The sequence below is a fragment of the Mustela erminea genome, chromosome 10, assembly GCF_009829155.1.
Source record: "Mustela erminea isolate mMusErm1 chromosome 10, mMusErm1.Pri, whole genome shotgun sequence".
NCBI classification, from domain to species: domain Eukaryota; kingdom Metazoa; phylum Chordata; class Mammalia; order Carnivora; family Mustelidae; genus Mustela; species Mustela erminea.
In genome coordinates this window covers 72,049,323-72,069,625 of record NC_045623.1, presented here as the reverse complement: position 1 = coordinate 72,069,625, position 20,303 = coordinate 72,049,323, and the positions used below count along the sequence as shown (strand labels likewise).

Genomic DNA, 20,303 nt, shown 5'->3' with positions numbered 1-20,303 from the left:
TTTCCTTTCCTCATTGCCTATAATGGTGGTGGCCACCAAGCTGTGAAAGGGTTAGGGGTCTCAGAGCAAATTTCTGTGACCCCTTCTATCAGAGCAGCCTTCAGAAAGCCTGCAATACTAGTTTTACCTCTAGATGGCACTCGTGACCCTTCACCGCTTTTACAGTTTAGGTTTCAAAGGAACTCAGCGGGTGGCTCTGCCCAATGTCTGTCCAGCTTGGTGTCCAGCACTGTGTTCCTCTACAGCAGGGCATCCACTTATGGTTAATAAAATACCAGAAGGCACACACATTTTGTCTTAGATTTTAGTCCTCTCGGCCTAAAAAGGTTTGATGTCAAATAGCCTGGCATCCTAAGTCCTACCTATCTGAGGCTGATGACATGGATTCCCTCAACATGGTCCTTCTGTTTCAGATGCAGTGTCACTCCCATCCCCGCTGGATTCCTGCAGACGGGCAGGCCTTGGACCATGGGTCCTATGAGGGGACAAGACCCTGGCTTAGCCATGCTCTGGGGCAAAGTGCATGTTTTGTCTCAAGTGACAAGCAGAGGACTTTTGTCTTCTTCAATTCCACATTTATTACCTGTTGTTTGCTCTTACCTATTCTACACAGAGAGGCAGACAGGATGAAGATAAGGCAGGGTCACGATCACAACCAAAAGCACTGTGTTTGAAGAGGCTGTGAAAAATAATGAATCTGAAAAGCACCAAAGAGGTGTAACAAAGAAGCTAGTTGTACAGGAATGGGGGGGGGGTCAGTCATCCTTGACTCTCCAACCACGGGAAGCAGTGAGGGCCTTTGATCTGGGACGAGGAAAGTGTGAAAACAGGGCTCAGCCTGGGCCACCTGAACTTAAAGCTGGAATGGAAGCATCTCCCCCTCTCCCCACCTGCCTAGTAGTGTCCGTGGCTACGCCTTTATCCCATAAATATCTGAGCACCTCTCATGTTATGGGTATTGGTAGAGGCAGGAGGACAGAGCTACCAAAAAGACAGAGTTCCTTACATTTTAGTAAATAGGGGAAATAAGTAATAAATAAGAAGACCCCATCTGACAAATGCAACAAGGATGAAAACGTCGGGGGCCAGAAGAGGGAGGGATTAGAGCTGCATTTGTTCGGGTAAGGTGGTCATGGTAGACTTTGCTGGGGTGCCATTGGAGCTGATGCCTGACCAAGGAGAAAGAACCAGGTCTGCATCAGCATTCTTCATTCCAAGGATGCTACAGCTAGTGGCAGTAGACCCTCCTGGTAAGATGCTAGAAAGGCTTGATACACTATGCATGACAATGAATAGGAATGAAAAGTGGAGAAGAAAACAGGGAGACGAGCTGAAACTTTGCACCTGTAATCGTCAGCTTGCACCTCTACCTCCATGCACAGAATGGCCGTTAATCAGTATTTATTCCTTGGCCAAAGCCAACCACCAAAAGAGATCACAGACAAAGAAATAAAACATATTCCTTTGAAAATATATTAAACATACCATATGCGGAAGTCTAGGATGACAAATGTAGTGATTGTCTACCTAGGTAAGGCCCTCCATGTCGCGGGGATTTCTGGGAGAGAGGTGCTGCGGAAAAGGCCTGGTTCCATGGTATTCAGTGAAGGTATATCAGTGAGTCCCACTCAACCAACAGAGCTCTCACTCTGCCTGCCTTTCTCTTCAGACCGAAATGTACGTTGGAGAAACAGTTACAAGATACCTGAGGAAAGTCTACAATGTGAAGAAAGACTAAGAGGAAAAGGCAGAAAACAGAAAGAAATGGATAATTTAGAGAACAGAATAAAATACGACAACACAAACAAATGCACAAAAACCGATTTGCTCTCCACCTCCAGTAACATTGAAAAGACAACATACCAATCACGATGAAAGAATCAGAACAAATTACTGTAAGTCTAAAATTGGGGTCATAGAAAATTTAATAGGAAATTGGAATAAAAGAGTCAAGAAAATATAGAAGAACAAAATAAGGTGAAAATAAGTGGAAGTACCCCAAATGTGTATCAACAGGTGGCTAGAGAAGCTGAGGCCCACACATCCAATGGTCCATTACTTGGTAATAAAAGGAATAAACTATTGATCCACAAAACACCATGGACAGATCTCAGAATAATCCTGCTGAGTGAAATAAGCCAAACCAAAGAAGAGTGCATATTGTATCATTCCATTTATGTAAAGTTTTAGGTAGTTTCCGGCTATTTTCTCTTCTTTTCCAAAGTTCACATTTTCCATCAGTGGTATAGGGATCCTCCACTTTCTGGCCGAAAAGTGGCCTGGTCAATTTTTTCAATTTTAACCATTTTACTATGTTTGTGGTGGTAGTATCTCATTGTGGCATATATATATATATATATATTTTTTTTTTTCATTTATTTGACAGAGAGATCACAAGTAGGCAGAAAGTCAAGCAAAGAGAGTGGGGGAAGTAGGCTCCCTGCTGAGCAGAAAGCCCAATGTGGGGCTCGATACCAGGACCCTGGGATCATGAACTGAGCCGAAGGCAGAGGCCTTAACCCACTGAGCCCATCTTTTTAATTGTTGGTGGTACACTCAGTAGTACACGCAGTACACTCAGAGAGGAGCTATTCAGAATTTCCCCCACCAGGAAATGATTTTATCAATGACAGCCATGTGCTTACATAGTTCCTTTTGCATTGGGGCTCATTCATTTGCAAAGTTACTCGGGTCACCTCTGTCCCACCCATCCCCTTGTTTCATACATTTGTGACACACTTAGATTCCCCCGTCACACTTCACAGTCCTTCCTTGGATTATCTGACCTCATAACTTTTTTCAGATTTGCATACATTAGAGTTTATTTGTGTTACAAAGTTCTATGGGTTTCGTCAAAAGCATAATGGCGTGGATCTGCCACTGAAGTGTCATACAGAATAGTCGTACTCCCCGAAAAGTCCCCTGTGCTTCCATTACACATCCCTCTTCTCTCTCCCCTGAACTTTCAGTGGCCACTGATTGCTTTACTGTCAATGTAGTTTTGCCGTTTCTAGAACGTCATATAGTTAACATCAGACAGCAGCCTTTTCAGAGCCATTTCTTTCACTTAACAATATGCATTTCGGGTCTTTTCATGTCTTTCCACCACTTGTTAATTCAATTCCTTTTGTCACGGAATCATATTCCATTTCATGGGTGGACCACCATTTGTTTATCTATTCAACTACTGAAAAATGTTTTAGGAACTCCCGTTCTTGGCAATTACGAATAAAGCTGCCACAAACATGTATGTGCAGGTTTTTATGTAGGCATAAATTTTTAGATGAGTAAGGTAAACATCTAGAAGTGCCGTTTAAGTACGTGGTTAAGACCGCACCTAGGTTTGTAAGAAACCACCTGTCTTCCAAAGGGGTTGCGCCCTCTGGTGTTCCCACGAGCAATGAAAAAGCATCCCCGACCACCACTCTCCCCCACCCCAACCTGCATCCTCACCAGTTTCGGATGTTTTCCGTTTGGGATCTGTCAGCCATTCTCATAGGTGAGTAATGGCGTCTCATTATTGTTCCAATCTGTAAGCTCTTCATAGCAAATAAGCATTTTTTCATGGGCATGTTTGGTGCCAGACTTTAATGGCGGGGCCAGAACTTTTGCCTATTTTTTTGATTGGGTGGCTGTTTTCTATTTTTAATTTTAATATGTAGATACAAGTCTTTTATCAGATATGTGTTTTTCTCCCATTCCGTGACTTGCCATTCATTCTCTTAACAGCAGCTCTTGCAAAGAAGACGTTTTAAATTTCAATGAATTCCAATTTGTCAAATTTTCTTTCACAGATCATGCTTTTGGCATAGTATCTAAACACTCATTGCTAAACTCAAGGTCACATAGAGTTTTCTCCTATTTTCCTCTTCTGGAAGTTGTATAGTATTGCATCTTCCATTAGTGGCTATGATCCATTCTGAGTTAATTTTGTAAACAGTATAAGTTCAGTGTGTAGGTTTTTGTTTGTCTATTTTGGTTTGGGGATGTGTGTATGTGTGTGTGTGTGTGTGTGTATATATATATATATATATATATATATATATATATATATATATATTTTGGCACATGGCCATCCAATTGTTCAAACACCGTTTTTTAAAAAAAATTATCCTTCCTGCCATTGAATTGCTTTTACTTCCCTGTCAATGATCACTCGATTATTTGTATGAGACTGTTTCTGGGCTCTCTATTCTTTTCAGTTGATGTATTTATCTCTATGAATCTGTACTTCCACTAAGCTATGTGGTCTTAAAAAAATACTCTGTGGTCCTAATTACTGTTGCTTTATAGTAAGTCTTGAAGTCACGTCATGTCAATCCTCTGACTTGCTCTTAAGTATGGTGCTGGCAGGGGCACCTGGGTGGCTCAGTCATTAAGCGCCTGCTTTTGGCTCAGGTCATGATCCCAGGGTCCTGGGATAGAGCCCCGCATCGGGCTCCCTGCTCAGTGGGAAGCCTGCTTCTCCCTCTCCTACTTGTGTTCTCTGTCGCGGTGTCTCTCTCTGTCAAATAAATAAACTCTTAAAAAAAAAAAAAGTATGGTGTTGGCAGTTTTGTCCTTTGACTTGCTAGGTAAACCTTAGAATCAGTCTATCAATATCCACAAAATAGTTCGCTAGGATTTTGATTGGGATTTGCTGAAGCTGTCCATTCATCTGTGGAGTCTATAGTGGGGGCCAAGAGTGGAACTCTCATAACTTCTTGAATGTAAGTTTTTCATTTTTGTTACCTTTATTCCTGAGGACTTCATATTCTTGTGGCTGTTATGAATAAATGGTGGTTTTGAAAAGCTGTGTGTGCTAACTCTGATGCTGGCAGAAATGCAAGAGACTTTGTAAGAAAAGGAAAAACAAAGTAGGCATCATTCAGAAAAATATAATTTTCTGTGTAAAAACCTGAAAGAACATGCAGCTAAATAACTGTAAAAGATAAGAGATTTTAACAAATTGATTTATGAAAAATAAACTATTGGGGCACCTGGGTGGTCCAGTCATTTAAGCAGCTGCCTTTGGCTCAGGTCATAGTCCCAGGGTCCTGGGATCGAGCCCGGCACTGGGCTCCCTGCTCCGTGGGAGAGTCTGCTTCTCCCTCTCCCTCTGCCCCTTGTATCCCTTCATCCCTGCTCGTGCTCTCTCTCTCAAATAAAGGAATAAAAATCTTAAAAAGATCAATTATTAACATTGTGTTTGTGCAACTGTTGGATGGCTGTTGATATTATTTGGGGTTCTATGTGTCATTATTATTATCATTATCATTAGGATGTTCCTATGGCTCCCGGTTTAGTTGTTGCCACTAAGGATGTCGTGAAGTTTATCCATATCTCTTGTGCGTATGTACATATATTTCTGTTGATCACATGCCCAGGAGTAGAATTGCTGGGTCGTAGGCTATGATTCTTTTTAACTCAGGAAGAAGATACTCAGGTGCTTTCAAATATCACTACCTATTTCCCGGTCACTGTCCACGAGCACGGGACTATCCTTCACACCATATCACACCACATCTTCATCAGCCCCTGGTCTCGCCAGCCTGCTTCCCTGTACCCATATGGTGGGAATGGTGACATTGCCTTGTGGCATCTTTATGCACTTTCTCATTCTGAGGGACGCTCTGTCCCTTTTCTTGTCTTTACTGATCTTTGGATATTTTTTATGCTGAAACTGTTCAGGTCCCGGACCTATTTTTCTTTTGGCTTATCTGCCTTCAAATAATTTGCATAATTAAAATGTACAATACATGCATTCAGGATAAGTCCTTCATCAGGTGAAACTTTGCAAATATCTTCCCCAAACCCCTGTGGTATTGCTTTCATCTGTTATGGTCTCTCCAACTCCACTCTCTTTCCAATGCATAGATTAGACCATTGCAAGAGACATCGAACCTATAACTTTTCTCTTTTTTAAACACCTTATTTGATAGTCTTGGATTATAAAACAGAAACTTCACCGTAGATTATACCATATATATTTTGCATTTAAGCATTCCATTTTTTTCTAGCCAGTAGAATCTAATGTTCTATTTATTGGCATGCTTGAGGTCCTTCATGAACCAGACCTAGCTTAACTACTGAGTATATGTAACCAAATATGTATGTGTTCCTCAGTCCAGCGGGCTAATATATGTTCCATATCTTAGCAGTATCTTTTTTTCTCTGTCTAGGATACCTAGAAAGAAAGCCTATGCCAAAACTAATTAGTAACAGTTGATTAGAGGGGAGGCGGCAATTATAGGCAGCAAAAGTGAAGGGGAAATCAGAAAAGGAGAGGCCTTTATCTGTTTGCTTCTTCCTATTTCCTATATTTGATTGATCCATGGTTATCTCACAAGATTTTAACACACCTTTGCATCGGAGTCCTTTTACCCAGGCCCTCCGGGGAGCCCCGGGGTAATCTAGATGCTGCCTCCATGATGTGGCATAGCATTTGAACTAGTAAATAGTGAGAGGAACCCCCAGGTCATGGATCCAGGCAGGTCAGACCCTGACCGTAACAGCACGGTTGTGGAGGTTTGGCCACAGCTGGCCTTTCTGCCCCCTCCAAGGAGAAGGCACACAGGTGTTCCCATTAGGAAATGAGACAGCATCAGAGGCAGCAACCAGGCTCTCCATCTGGCAAGTGGCCTAGGCCAATGGCAGATGGGGCCAAGTGAGCGTGGGAATGGGCCGAGCTGGGCTCTGTACACCTTTTATGCTTGTCCACCGCAGCTGCCCTTGGGAATAGTCATCTGAGGAAGGTCGTGGGCCACAGTAAAAGCACAGGAAGGAAAGAGGAAAAGAGATAATCTCAGTGGGTCTGACACCTGTGATTTGACTAAGTCATTTGGTGACACATCAAAGGGACTTCTCTCAAAAGGCAGGATTTCTAAATTGTCTCCCCATTCCCACCGTGTTACAGTGATTCTTGCTGCCTGGTGCCCCGATTAAGACTTCATTTTTGAGGTCGATGGAGCCCCCACTGTCCTCTGTATCTGGATACTTTGTGGCCATTCTTCTTTTACAGATTATAGTATTCACTTCAGGTACAGATATCTATTTCTTTGTCATATGTGTCACATCTATAAAGAAAAATAATGGGGGAGTGCCTGGGTGGCTCAGTCGGTAAAGCGTCCAACTCTTGATTTTGGCTTAGATCTTGATCCCACAAGTCATGGGATTGAGCCCCACATGGTTGGGCTCAGTGCTCAGCTGGGAGTCTGCTTAAAGATTCTCTCTCTCGGGGGCGCCTGGGTGGCTCAGTGGGTTAAGCCGCTGCCTTCGGCTCAGGTCATGATCTCAGGGTCCTGGGATCCAGTCCTGCATCGGGCTCTCTGCTCAGCGGGAAGCCTGCTTCCTCCTCTCTCTCTCTGCCTGCCTCTCTGCCTACTTGTGATCTCTGTCTGTCAAATAAATGAATAAAATCTTTAAAAAAAAAAAAAAAGATTCTCTCTCTCTGCCCCTCCCCCAGCCACATTTTCTCTCTCTCTTTCAAATCAATCAATCAATCAATCAATCAATCAATCTTTCAGAAAAAGAATAGAGGTAAGTGACACTGAAGGAAATGAGAAAGCATTCTCATTGCCAATCTTCAGTCTATCCTCTGTTCTATTTGTGAGGATAGAAATGTGTGTTAAAACAACTTATGAGTAAGAAATGTTATTTCAATTACTGTATCTTTCTTAGCCTCAGCTCCGTGCCACAGCACTGCCACAACGGGTCCTGGAGAAGAGAGAGATAAATGTCCGACATCTCCCCTTGGGAATCTCATATTCTCAGTGGCAAATCATAATGAATATATCCCTTATGCTTAAGAACAAACCACAATCGTTTATGTGACGAAATGAATTATAAGTCTAGGAGGATCTCAGATAAAGGAGTTGTTGTGAGCTTGAACCATCCACGAATTTTCCTTAGCACAGCGGGCTTTAAGTCTAATAATTCAGTTTCCTTATGGTGGGAAGCATCAACATTCTTGGCAGCATCAGGAATGAATGTGGCGTTGTTGAAAGGAGCAAAAACTAAGAGTCTGGGAGGCGTGGGTCATAGTTATTTACAGCTTCAGAACAAATTATCCCTATGTTAGTGATTTAAAATGACCACCATTCTATTATATCCCACAGCTTTGGGCCAGGAATTCTTATCAGTGCTCATGGGGTAATTCTTCTTTCCATGTGACAAAGACTGAGGTCCTTTGGTGTCTTCAGCTAGTGGTATGGCCCAAAGGGCCCAAGGTGGCTTCATTCACATGTCTCATGCTTTGGGAGAGTAAGTTAAAAGACCAGAGTCAGCCGGGACTGTCAACTAGCCTGTCAATACATGGCTTTTCTGTCATGGTGGTCTCAAGGCAGTCAGACTTCCAATATGGCAGTTCAGGGCTTCCGGTAAGAATGTTATCAAAAACAAAAACAAAAAAACAAAACAAAAACAAAAACCCATGACCACCACCACCACCAACAACAACAACAACAAAACCAAAGTGCTGACAGATGAAAGCTGCTCACTCCTTAAAACGGGCCCAGAAAAGTTTGCAGCCCATCTTTTGCCATATTCTATTGAGCAAAGCAATCACAGAGCAGAGAGTTTTAAGAGGAGAGGGTGTTCCTTCTGTTTTTGGAAGGAGCATCAAAAAAGCTGTGGCCATATTTAATCTGCCAAACACAGACACTGAGAAGAGCAACCAGTATGTCTGACAAGGCACCGCTGTTCAGCTCAGTGGTCCACATCCCACCTCTGAACAATGATAGTATGCTCCACTCCTTCGTTAAATATTTACAGAATGTGTACTATGTTCTGGCAATGTTTTATGCTCTGAGGAAATAAGTAGAATTTTAAAGAGGGAATAAGACAGAGACACTGCTATGGCATGGCTCACATATTAGTGGACCATGAGAGAAAATAAAGATAGGAATTAAAAATATCAGGTAGTGATATGTGTTATGAACATAGTTTAGGCATGATCTGGGGAAATGTTGAATGGGATGGTCAAGAGAAGTTGAAGTCCACGGAGTTAACGTTTAAGCTGGGACCTGAGAGAGAAGGAGGAGACCGTAATGGTGGGAGGGTCTGGAGGGAATAATGCTGCTGTCAAAGATCAAAGTTCCAAAGTCAGGAAGGACTTTGGCATCAAGCATGAGCAAGAAAGCCAATGGGACCAGTGCAGAAGGATCTAGGTGAAGCGTTCTTCTGTGGCCTTCAGACTAGATCCGTGGTCTCTGACGTCCTCTGCAGAGCAGTTCACTGTGGGCAACTCTGGAATTTTCTAAGTGGTCACAGTAAGCCTACAGGTGGAGAGCCACTGCCAGCTTCTCCACCACAGCGAGCAGAAGATGTGGAAGTGGGCAGATCTCAGGATCACAATCCCAACTGGTTTACTTGTAGGAGGAGAAGAGAGAACTTTCTGGAAAAAGTGTTCGCTATTATATGAATTGCACTCCTTTCCTGAAGGACAGCCTGGGAAAAGGCAAAATGATCCTCGAAATTCACATCAGTGCTTTTGATCAATACCACTGTTTGTTTAAAGACCATAACACCCGTGAAGAGGTCACCACAGTTCTAAGGGTAAGAACAGAGGGGAGTCTTCTCCAGGTTTCTTTGGTAATGCCCCTGGGGACCCATGACCCTGAATTCATGAATGCTGGATCCTGAGGAAGTGATCTCAAGACATTTAAAAGATATGTAGCTATTTATATTTAAATTAATTTAATTAAAATTTTGTTCCTCAATTGCACATTTCAAGTGCTCAATAGACACATGTGGTCAATAGCTACTATCCTGAACAGCATAGGTTTAGAATACTTCCATCACAGTGGAAGTTCTACTGGACCACACCAGCCTCAAAGCTAAACATAGACATACTGTCCCATAACAGCTCAGATTTCCAGCTGCCCAAGCAGTCTCTACCCAACGCTGAATACTGTAGGCAGATGGGGTCTACCTAAGGTAGTGTCTGAAGTGTCTCCAAATGCTTTACTCTTTTTTTAAAAACTTTATTTTGTTTTTTCAGTGTTCCAAGATTCATTGTTTATGCATCACACCCAGTGCTCCATGCAATATGTGCCCTCCTTAATACCCACCACCAGGCTCACCGAACCCCCCACCCCGCTCCCCTCCAAAACCCTCAATTCATTTCTCAGAGTCCACAGTCTCTCATGGTTCATCTCCCCCTCCAATTTCCCCCAAATCCCTTCTCCTCTCCTTCTCCTAATGTCCTCCATATTATTCCTTATGCTCCACAAGTAAGTGAAACCATATGATAATTGACTCTCTCTGCTTGACTTATTTCACTCAGCATAATCTCCTCCAGTCCTGTCCACGTTGATACAAAAGTTGGGTATTCATCCTTTCTGATGGAGGCATAATACTCCATTGTAAACATGGACCATATCTTCTTTATCCATTCATCTGTTGAAGGGCATCTTTCCACAGTTTGGCGACTGTGGTCATGAACATTGGGGTACAGATGGCCCTTCTTTTCTCTACATCTGTATCTTTGGGGTAAATACCCAGTAGTGCAATTGCAGGGTCATAGGGTAACTCTATTTTTAATTTTTTGAGGAATCTCCACACTGTTTTCCAAAGTGGCTGCACCAATTTGCCTTCCCACCAACAGTGCAAGAGGGTTCCCCTTTCTCCACATCCTCTCCAACACTTGCTGTTTACTGTCTTGTTAATTTTGGCCATTTGAACTGGTGTAAGGTGGTATCTCAGTGTGGGTTTGATTTGAATCTCCCTGATGGCTAATGATGATGAACATTTTTTCATTGTCTGTTAGCCATTTGTATGTCTTCTTTGAAGAAGTGTCTGTTCATGTCTTCCACCCATTTTTTGACATGATTATCCATTTTTTGAGTCCAGTTTAAGGAGTCCTTTATAGATCTTGGATATCAGCCCTTTGTAGCCTCTTTTGCAAATATCTTCTCTCATTCCATGTGTTGCCTCTTCTTCTTCGACATTGGACACAGCAACTTCTATCAAGACATGTCTCCAATGGCAAAGGAAACTAAAGCGAAAATGAACTTTTGGGATCGAGATCAAAAGCTACTGCAGAGCAAAGGAAACAGTCAACAAAACAAATGCTTTACTCTTTCTCGCTAAAGTGAGCCCCAGAGGATGAGGCTGAAATCTGCTCTCTTGCCTCACCTGGTTTCTAAATCTTGATACTGCACATTCAAAGCAAGCAATTCATAGCAATAAATGTTTGCATTAAGAAAAAAAAAAGATCTCAAATAAACAACCTTAAGTTTCACCTCAAGTAAATAGAAAAAGAAAACCAAAGCAAGCACAAAGTTGTTAGAAGAAAGGAAATAACAAAAAGCAGGCTGAAAATAAATGAAACGGGCATTAGAAAGATAATAGAAAAAATCAACAAAACTAAGTGTCAGTTTTTTGAAAAGATGAACAAAACTAGCAAAACTGTAGCTAGACTGAGAAAAAAACGAGAAGACTCAAGTAAATTAAATCAGGCATGAAAGAGGCAACTTTGCATCCTGATAAAACAGAAATACATGTGATTACATGGACAAGTATACCCCCAACAAATTAGATAAACCACAAAGAAATGGGTAAATTCCTAGAAACATACAACTCACAGAGACTGAATCAGGGAAATAGAACATATGAGCAAATCAATAATAGATAAGGACTTTGCATCGACAATCAAAAATCTCCCAAAGAAGAACTCTGGGACCAAATGGTGAGTTCTACCAAATATATGTAAAAAATTAATACCGATTCTTCTCAAACTCTTCCCAAGAAACTCAAGAGGAGGGAATACTTCCAAAAGCATTCTGTGAGGCCTTCATTACCCTGATACCAAAGTCGGACAGACCACTACAGGAACAGAAGACTGTAGGCCAGTATTCCTGATGAATACAAATGTAAAAATCTACAGCCGAGTACTAGCGGACAAAACCACACAGCACAGTAAGAGGACAATACACCATGATCAAGTGGGATTTACGCGTGGGATGTGAGTATGGACCAACCTACACAAATCAATAGATGTGATGCCCATTTTATAAAATAAAGAATTAAAACCATATGATCATCTCAATAAATGTAGGAAAAGCATTTGACAAAGTCAATATCTTTTCGTGATAAAAAAAAAAGTTAAACAAATTAAGTATAGATGGAATATACGTCAACACTCTCTTGTGATTAAAAATTTCAGGGGGACCTCGGTGGCTTAGTCAGTTAAGCATCTGCCTTCAGCTCAGATCATGATCCCAGAGCCCCAGGTTGGGCTCTCTGCTCAGTGGGAAGTCTGCTTCTCCCTCTCCCTCTGTTGCTGCCCCACCTGCTTGTGCTCTCTCTCTGTGTCAAATAAATAAATAAAATATTTTTTAAAATTCTTCAGAAATTAGATGTAAATGGAAAGAAAGAAATTAGATATAAACAGAAAGTACCTTAACAAATTAGATATAAGTGAAATGCATCTCCACATAGTAAAGACATTGAGCTTAGCCCACAGCTAACATTATACTTGATGGTGAAAAGCTGCAAGATTTTTCCTCCTAAGATCAGGAGCGAAACACAGGTATCCACTCCAACCATGCCTATTCGTACAGCACTGGAAGCCCTAGCCAGAGCAACTAGGGGAAAAAAAAATAAAAGATATCCAAATCAGAGAGGAAGAAGTAAAATGTCTCTGCAAATGACATGATCTTATCTAAAGAAAACCTTAAAGCTTCTACCAAAAAACTCTTAAAATTAATAGGCAAGGTGCGCCTGGGTGGCTCAGTGGGTTAAGCCTCTGCCTTCGGCTCAGGTCATGATCTCAGGGTCCTGGGATCGAGTCCCATATCGGGTTCTCTGCTCAGCGAGGAGCCTGCTTCCCCCTCTCTCTCTGTCTGCCTCTCTGCCTACTTGTGATCTCTCTCTGTCAAATAAATAAATAAAATCTTAAAAAAATTTTAAATTTAATAGGCAAATTCAGTCAAGTTTCAGGATACAAAATCAACATATAAACATTAGCCATATTTCTATACATTAAAACAAACTATCTGAAAAATAAACTATGAAAATGATCCCCATTTACAACAGTACCAAAAAGAATAAAATACTTAGGAATAAATTTAACCAAGGAGGTGAAAATACATACAAAGAAAATTATAAAACATTGATGAAAGGAACTGAAAAACAAATGGGAAGATACACTGTGTTTAGGGACTGGAAGAATTAATATTGTTAAAATGCCCATACCATCTAAAGTGATTTATGTATTATTATATATTATATAAATATTAGTATGATATTAATATTACTATATTGTATCAACATTATATATTACATAATATATAAGTGTATATCCCCATATAAATATATAAAAATATACATGGGAATATTATTCAGCCTTAAAAATAGAAGGAAATCTTGGTATTTGTGACAAGGATGAACCAAAGGGCATTTTGCTAAGTGTAATAAGCCAGACAGAGAATGACAAATACTTCTATGGTGTCACTTGTATGTGGAACCAAAAAATGTCAAACTCACGAAAGCAGAATAGAACGGTGGTTGCCAGGAGCTGGCGGATAGAGGAAGAGAGATCTGTTTGCTAAAGGTACAAACTTAGAGTTACAGAATGAATGAGTTCTGAGTGTGTGACACACAGCTTGGTGACAGTAGTCACTAATACTGCCTGGTATACTTGAAATTTGCTAAGAGAATAGATATTAGCATTCTCAACAACAACAAAAAAAGGTAATTATGTGAAGTGACAGATGTGTTAATTAACCTGATTGTGGGTTCATTTCACAGTGTAAATGTATATGAAATCATCACATCCTATGTTTTCAATGTATTAACAAGTTTATTTAACAATTATACCTCAAAGCTGGGGGAAAAAAAAGTAACTCTTGCAGGTCCACAGTCTCACGGAATCTGCAGAGAAGGCAATATCACGGGCTTACGAAGCGATTTCTGAAATGCGGCGGACTCTGAACACTGCCCCTCCCTGCCAAGGGTTTAGGAAACACACCGGCAAACCTCTCCATCCTCTGAACTCTTACTGAAAGCAGTGGGCGTTCACCAGGCATTTACACCTGACTACCTCTTACTCTCTCTACTTCTTACAGCAACCTTGCAGGATCGTTTTCACAGGATTAGGAGAGAGATGGAGAGGCAGAAGCAACTTGTCCCAAGGTCACACAAAGAGTACGATGAGGACCCGGGAATCGAGACTCTTTGGATGGACTCCAAATGCCTGGTCCTTTCCTCTGGCTCTGATGCTTGCTGAAACTTCCCTGCTGGGAAGTCGTCTGATCTCCAAGCGGGAAAGGTGTAGCTCTGAGCTAGGAGGCAAGCGCTTCCCGAAGCTCGTGAGTAGGAAACGTTTGCCACAAGTAGCCCCCCTCTTTTTTTTTTTTTTTTTTTTTGCCCAACAACGTTTGTGAGATGATAATGAGCTGTGGTAGACAGATGGACTGAAAGTCACTGAGACTCAGAGAGCATATGTGGTTTTTGAGAGTAGAGAAATCCAGAGATTTACAGAAAGTCACAGCATTTCAAGAAGCTTCTGAATATTTCAGAGAAATAGTGACAGCATTCCAGAGAAAGTTTCCAAAAGTTCAGAGAAATACAGAAAACTGCAGATATGTGCGTATTTCCAGAGATCTATTGGGAGAGTGACACAGACAACTGGGGGAAAGTATTGGAGTAAGATGGAGGGTAGAGAAAATGGAATCAAGATATTTTTCTGACACACGGGCTCCCACACGCCAGGAAGGTCTCTGGGAACTTTTGACATCTTACTGCAACACGAAAAACCTAGTGAGTCCCCATCTATCTACAGATGTGGTACGTGGAAGTTTAGTTTCAAATACAAGGTGAAAGGTGGGGGAGAGGGGAGTGCAGTCACCTAGTGGAGGAAAGGGCAGTCACCTAGTGGTTTCCCAGAGCTAGGGGGACAGCCAGATGGAAGATGCCAAACTTTGTCCTCTTCCTCCTCCCAGTGGCCATCTCTTGTACTGCATGTTCTGAAAAGGGAAACCTTTCTGGGGCCGTAGACCCACAGGGGTCAGAAGGACCTACTCTGCAAGCCAGGGCCTTTGAAGAGAATCCACATATGACTCTCTCCCTTCTCTGAATTCCGATATGACTGTAAATAGCTATAGTTGTGCGCCTTCAACCTGCGTTTGCCAGCTATCACCAAGAGAGCGCAAACTACTGGCAAAGGGTTTTGTACCCTCTCCTTTCGCATTCACACCAGCCAAGCTGGGTCTCAGAAGATGGAGCCTACAAGAGGTGAGGCCACATGCCTACGGTCACACAGTTAATAAGCTTGTGTCATTCGGCCCTATGCCTGTCTTACTTCACATCCCCTGTTCCTTTCTCTCTTGCTACCTCTAAGCTCTCCAGCTCAGTCTCCTTAAAGGAAGGGTCGTTCTCCACTTTATTTTCTCCAGTCACAGGCCAAGCACAGTGATATGCCATAGGAGCCGTGAATGCTGATAAGTACAAATGAATTGATGATTGACTGGTGTCTTACTGATTGACCATTTATTGATCACTATGGATCAGTGCCCCACCAGAGCCAGCGACTGGCTCGATAGCCATCCCAGGATGTGCCGATGATTCTCCTTAAACCCTACTAGGTTTGCTGAGGTCAGTGAGCTAGAGTAGACCCTATCTGCTGCAGGCAACAAAGGCCGTATCTGCCCATCACATTTGCCACCTCGGGATGCAGGAGAGCCAGGAGGCCTACAGAAATGAGGAAACGTCCTCACATAATTCCTGCAGGGAAGGGAAAGGACAGGCAATGGAGTCCAGCCGAGTAGGCACTGCGAGCTGACAAGGGGCAAGTCTCTCTCTCGGTGAGATTTCCTCTCTCCAGTTGATGGGACCTGATTCCAAGAGGCCCTCACAGGCTATCAGGCTTCTAGCTGCAGAATAATCTAGGTAGTGATCCTGGTCCGGTCTGGTGGGCAGGGAGCGGCAGCCAGGGGTCAGAGCAGTGGAGTGGCCTGGGGAGGGAGAAAGGGAGGGGGCGTTCCACAGAGGCTGAGCCGTGGGGGAGACTCGTGCTCAACTCTTACTCTGCCCTGCCCCTGCCTCTGGGCGGACCAGTGACTGGAACTCTCTGAGCCTCCGCTTTCTCACCAGAAAGTTGAGGGTCAAAACTTGCCTTCCATGAAAGGAGAACAAACATTTCCTGATCTCAGAGCTGCTGTGCTGCGTCACTACACCCAATACGAGCCCCTGTGTCCTTTGCATGCAGTGTGGAGCTCAGTGCAAGTCCTCCAGCCCCATCTTCTGTCCCAACAGGAACACTCGAGTCTTCAATAAACCCAAGATGGTGTGTCTTGTGCCTCTCAGCTTAGTGCTCACCAGCCTCCTCCCCAGTGGCGACTGAACGCACAGCTTCTTGGGGGGCTTGGGAGGAAAGAGCACAACCATCACCCTTTCCAAGAAGCCCTGGGGCAGGGTGACAAAAAGGACAGAGCACCGATCTTGTAGCTGGTGGTCTTGGGTGTCCATCTCTGTCCTCCTGTAAACTCTGCCCAAGGCCCTGTGGTCCTGGGAAACATGCTGACTTCTCAGGGCCTTTCTTCCTCCCACTGTGAAGTGAGGACAATGCCTCTATTCCTTATTTGATGTGGTAACTTCTGAAAATGATACTTCAGAGTAAGGACATTTAATAGGGCAGAACCATTTAGGCTTTACTCGTGAGCGTCTCCTTTCCATAAGGAGGGTTTCTGAATCAGTGTGTCAGAGTCCCGGCTTTTATGGATCTATATGCAATAACGTTATCTTCATTTCTTTGTGTATTATGTAGAAATTAGAAAATGAAAAATTTGTGGCTAGCATTGTGTGAAATTAAAAAAATCTATAATAATCCAATCATTCCAAATGTATAACTTTTCAGCTTGGGTATACATTTTAAATCAGAGCTAGTGGACAGTGATAATAAGACAATGGTGTGCTGTTTGGACTATAAAGGGTGGGTCTCCTCGGATGCCCCAACATCCATTCTTCTCTGTTAATGAGTAAAAAACAATGCAGATTCTTGCCGGGGCACAGGCCACCCAAAATCTTAACAGCATTTCCCATCCTTCCCTGAAGCCTAGATGGGACTGCATGACTGAGTTCTGGGCAACGGGAAATCAGTGGAAATGTTGTGTGTAATTTCCAGGACATGTACACTGGAGTATCAAGGCAATGGCTGGAGTGGGAGCAGCCATTTTTAACAATGAGATGGAAGATGGTAGGACAACAAGATAAAAGGAGTTCAGTTCTCTTAAGAAATTGTGAACTAACCTTACCAGTCTTGTTCTCTCTACTTCCATACTTTTGTGTGGGGAAAAAAAAAAAAAAATCTTTCTTGTTTAAGCTACTCTTTTTTTTTTTTTAAGATTTTATTTATTTATTTGACAGACAGAGATCACAAGTAGGCAGAGAGGCAGGCAGAGAGAGAGGAGGAAGCAGGCTCCCTGCTGAGCAGAGAGCCCGATGTGGGGCTCCATCCCAGGGTCCTGGGATCATGATCTGAGCCGAAGGCAGAGGCTTTAACCCACTGAGCCACCCAGGCGTCCCATGTTTAAGCTACTCTTAACGTGGGTATGTATTATAGACAAACTTAGTCCCAGCTGATATGTATTAGTTTGCATGGTTTTGAGTTTTATACTTTATAAAGAGCTTTCAGAGGAAAGGAGGAAACGAATGCCATATGTATTCATTCATTTATTTGATGAAAATGTAACAGTAATCCAAGGTGTACCAGGCCCTGGGCTATACCCTAGGGACAGAAATGAATCCAACAAACCTTTGCCTTCCAGGAATTCGCCCCTAACAGGGGAAACAGACAAGCAGTTATAACACAACTAATAGGAGTTATAGTGGGGTCTCATATAACCCAGAATTCAAGAGAGGGACGGTGCACACACAGTCCCTTCGGGAAGCTGTCCCAGAGACCACATCAGACAGGCGAGAGATTAGCTGGGGGAAGCAACTAGAGGACAAAAGGGAGGAAGCAGGGGGTAACTGGGAGGGAAGAAGGGAAGGACAGGGAGATTCTAGGGAGCTTTAGGAAGATTTCTCCTTGGCTGGGAAGAGTCCTCCAGCCAGAGATGCCTATTAGATGAGCCACGCTTCCTGCAGGAAAGGACATGCACGGTGCCAGCCATTCTCAGCCTCTGGCCAGGAGCAGCTAGGGCCCGTGGACTTCAGGGCGGACGCAGTGTTGTTGCTGAGGGGTGGTGGCCGGGGCCACAGGCACGCTGAGCTCTGCCACTGCCAAGGCCACCTCGGCAAGGCTCCCTAGGAGTTCTGTCTCACATTTAGGTGTGTGTGGGTGGGGGCAGGCACCTGTTAGAGCATTCTCACCCTTTGGACCGCAGCCAAACCCAAGACAGAAAGAGTCTGGCGGCCCCGAGTTCAGCATCTCATTACATACATGTCATCTATTTCATTTTCCCAATTCTCTATTTTTCCAGTGCATTTTTACCTCATTTTACAGATGCAAAATTTTGTACTTTGTGGGTTAAATAACTCTTCCATCACAGTGTAGCTAGTGAGCAGCAGACCCAGGGCTCAAATTCCTACCCCATCTGTGACTCTCCGACCCACCAGTCAGCCATTGCAGTCTGGCCACAGGGGCTCATGACGGAGGCCGAAACCCCCATGGGGGCTCGGCTAACAGCCAGGCCTCCCACAGACACTGGACTTGGCCACTGATAAGACAATTTCAAATCTACTGTGTTAATTCATTCTTCCAAAGACTCTTGAGATAGTTACTGTCACCATTTTAGAGAAGAGAAAAGGGGACAGAGAAAGGTGAAGGGCTTTGCCTCCATCCCCCCGCTGGCTCACGTAGGAGCCTAAATGAACTTGCACTCATCTGACTTGAGAGTCTGTGTATTCAGGACGACTTCACAGCATTTCTTAGACAAGCTGCTGGTTAAGTGTATGTACACATGCACATGTGTGTGCGCACATGCCGGTCACACCTGTGCACGAGCTGTATGTGTGTGCGCATGTGCCGGTCACCCCTGTGGCTCAGCTCTGTGTGCATGTGCCAGTTACGCCTGTACACGAGCTATGTGTGTGTACACATGCCAGTCACACCTGTCCATGAGCTGTGTGTGTGTGTGTGTGTGGGTGCATGTGCCAGTCACACCTGTGCCTCAGAGCGTACATGCCAGTCACACCAGTGCACGAGCTGTGTGTGTGTGCACGTGCCGGTCACCCCTGTGGCTCAGCTGTGTGTGCACGTGCCAATCACACCTGTGCATGAGCTGTGGCCCAACCCCAGACCTTCTCCCAAGCTCCAATCAATGCCTCGGGAAACCTGTCTGCCCAGGGAAACCTGTCTGCCTGGGTGTGGGAGGGCTGTCTCAGCAGACTTGTCAGCCAACTCTGAGCTGTGGTCTTCCCGGTCTGACCCTGGGGTCCTGGAGAGCCCTGAGCACAGAATAAATTCTCTTTACCCCAAAACAACGTCACAGAGCCAGGACAAGTGCAATTCCTCAGAAGCGGCCTGGTGGGCTGTAGGGAGGTTTGGGGCCCTCCGCATGCCTGCACCTGTGGGACGAGCCAGGGCTCACCCACCACAACCTGAACTCTGGGAGCCTGGCCAGAGCTGCTGAGGACCGGGATCCTGAGGCTGACAGCCGAACCCAGGAGGTTCTGTCCAGGCCGGGCAGCACAGGTAGGGGTCAGTGGGTCTGACAGTGTTGCATCTATAATGTCTGAAGCTTACAACCCTCTTCTTTTTCTTTCCTCTCTTGTCCCCAACACTGGGGCTCTGTCACTGTCTTTCTCCCTCCTTTCTCCTATTTAACAATCCTTTCTTTTTGGAATTTAGCATCAAGCCTGCCCACCTGGGGCCTCCCCCCTTCCCCACTGTGCAATCCTGACTTGGGAGCCCTCCAGAAGCCTTGGCCTTTCGGCAGCTGGGGGTGGGGCAGAGCCATGAAGAAGCCAAGGCCTCTGCAGGCCTCCCGGGCCCTACTTACCTCTCTCCCTGCTGCAGAGAGGACAGTCACTGCCTTCCATGGTGCCAGGGCACCACTGATGCATTCTTGGGGGAAGGTGCCCCCGGAGTTGTGCGATGGCACAGCCCTGATGAAGTCTAGCGCGCTGTGCTCAGAGAGTGTCTGAGATCAGTCAAATGGAATTGCATTTGGGTTTCAGCTGATCGGATGATGGGTCCCTGGCAGGGGAAGTGGGAATCATTGGCCACAGGAGCTGAGAGCTAGAGCAGTGGTGGGGGTAGGACAGAGGTGGCCAGAGAAGGAAGGGTGGCTAAGGGAAGCGTGGCAGGAGAGGAGCCAGATCCAGACCCCAGTCCAGCAATCTCTGTGCCCTGCTCAGAGGTCCCATGAGAGGAAGCC

General features: G+C 44.2%; 1 protein-coding gene across 5 annotated transcripts in view; it reads left to right on the top strand.

Moving 5' to 3' along the window:
• Nucleotides 1-19,304: 19,304 nt before the first annotated feature.
• Nucleotides 19,305-20,303, top strand: part of SLC5A9 (solute carrier family 5 member 9) — a 30,386-nt gene continuing 29,387 nt past the window's right edge. For all 5 annotated transcript variants that reach the window (XM_032302925.1, XM_032302922.1, XM_032302924.1 and 2 more), the window contains exon 1: nt 19,305-19,618. The gene's annotated coding sequence lies outside the window, so the exon portion shown is untranslated. The remainder of the gene's footprint in view (nt 19,619-20,303) is intronic.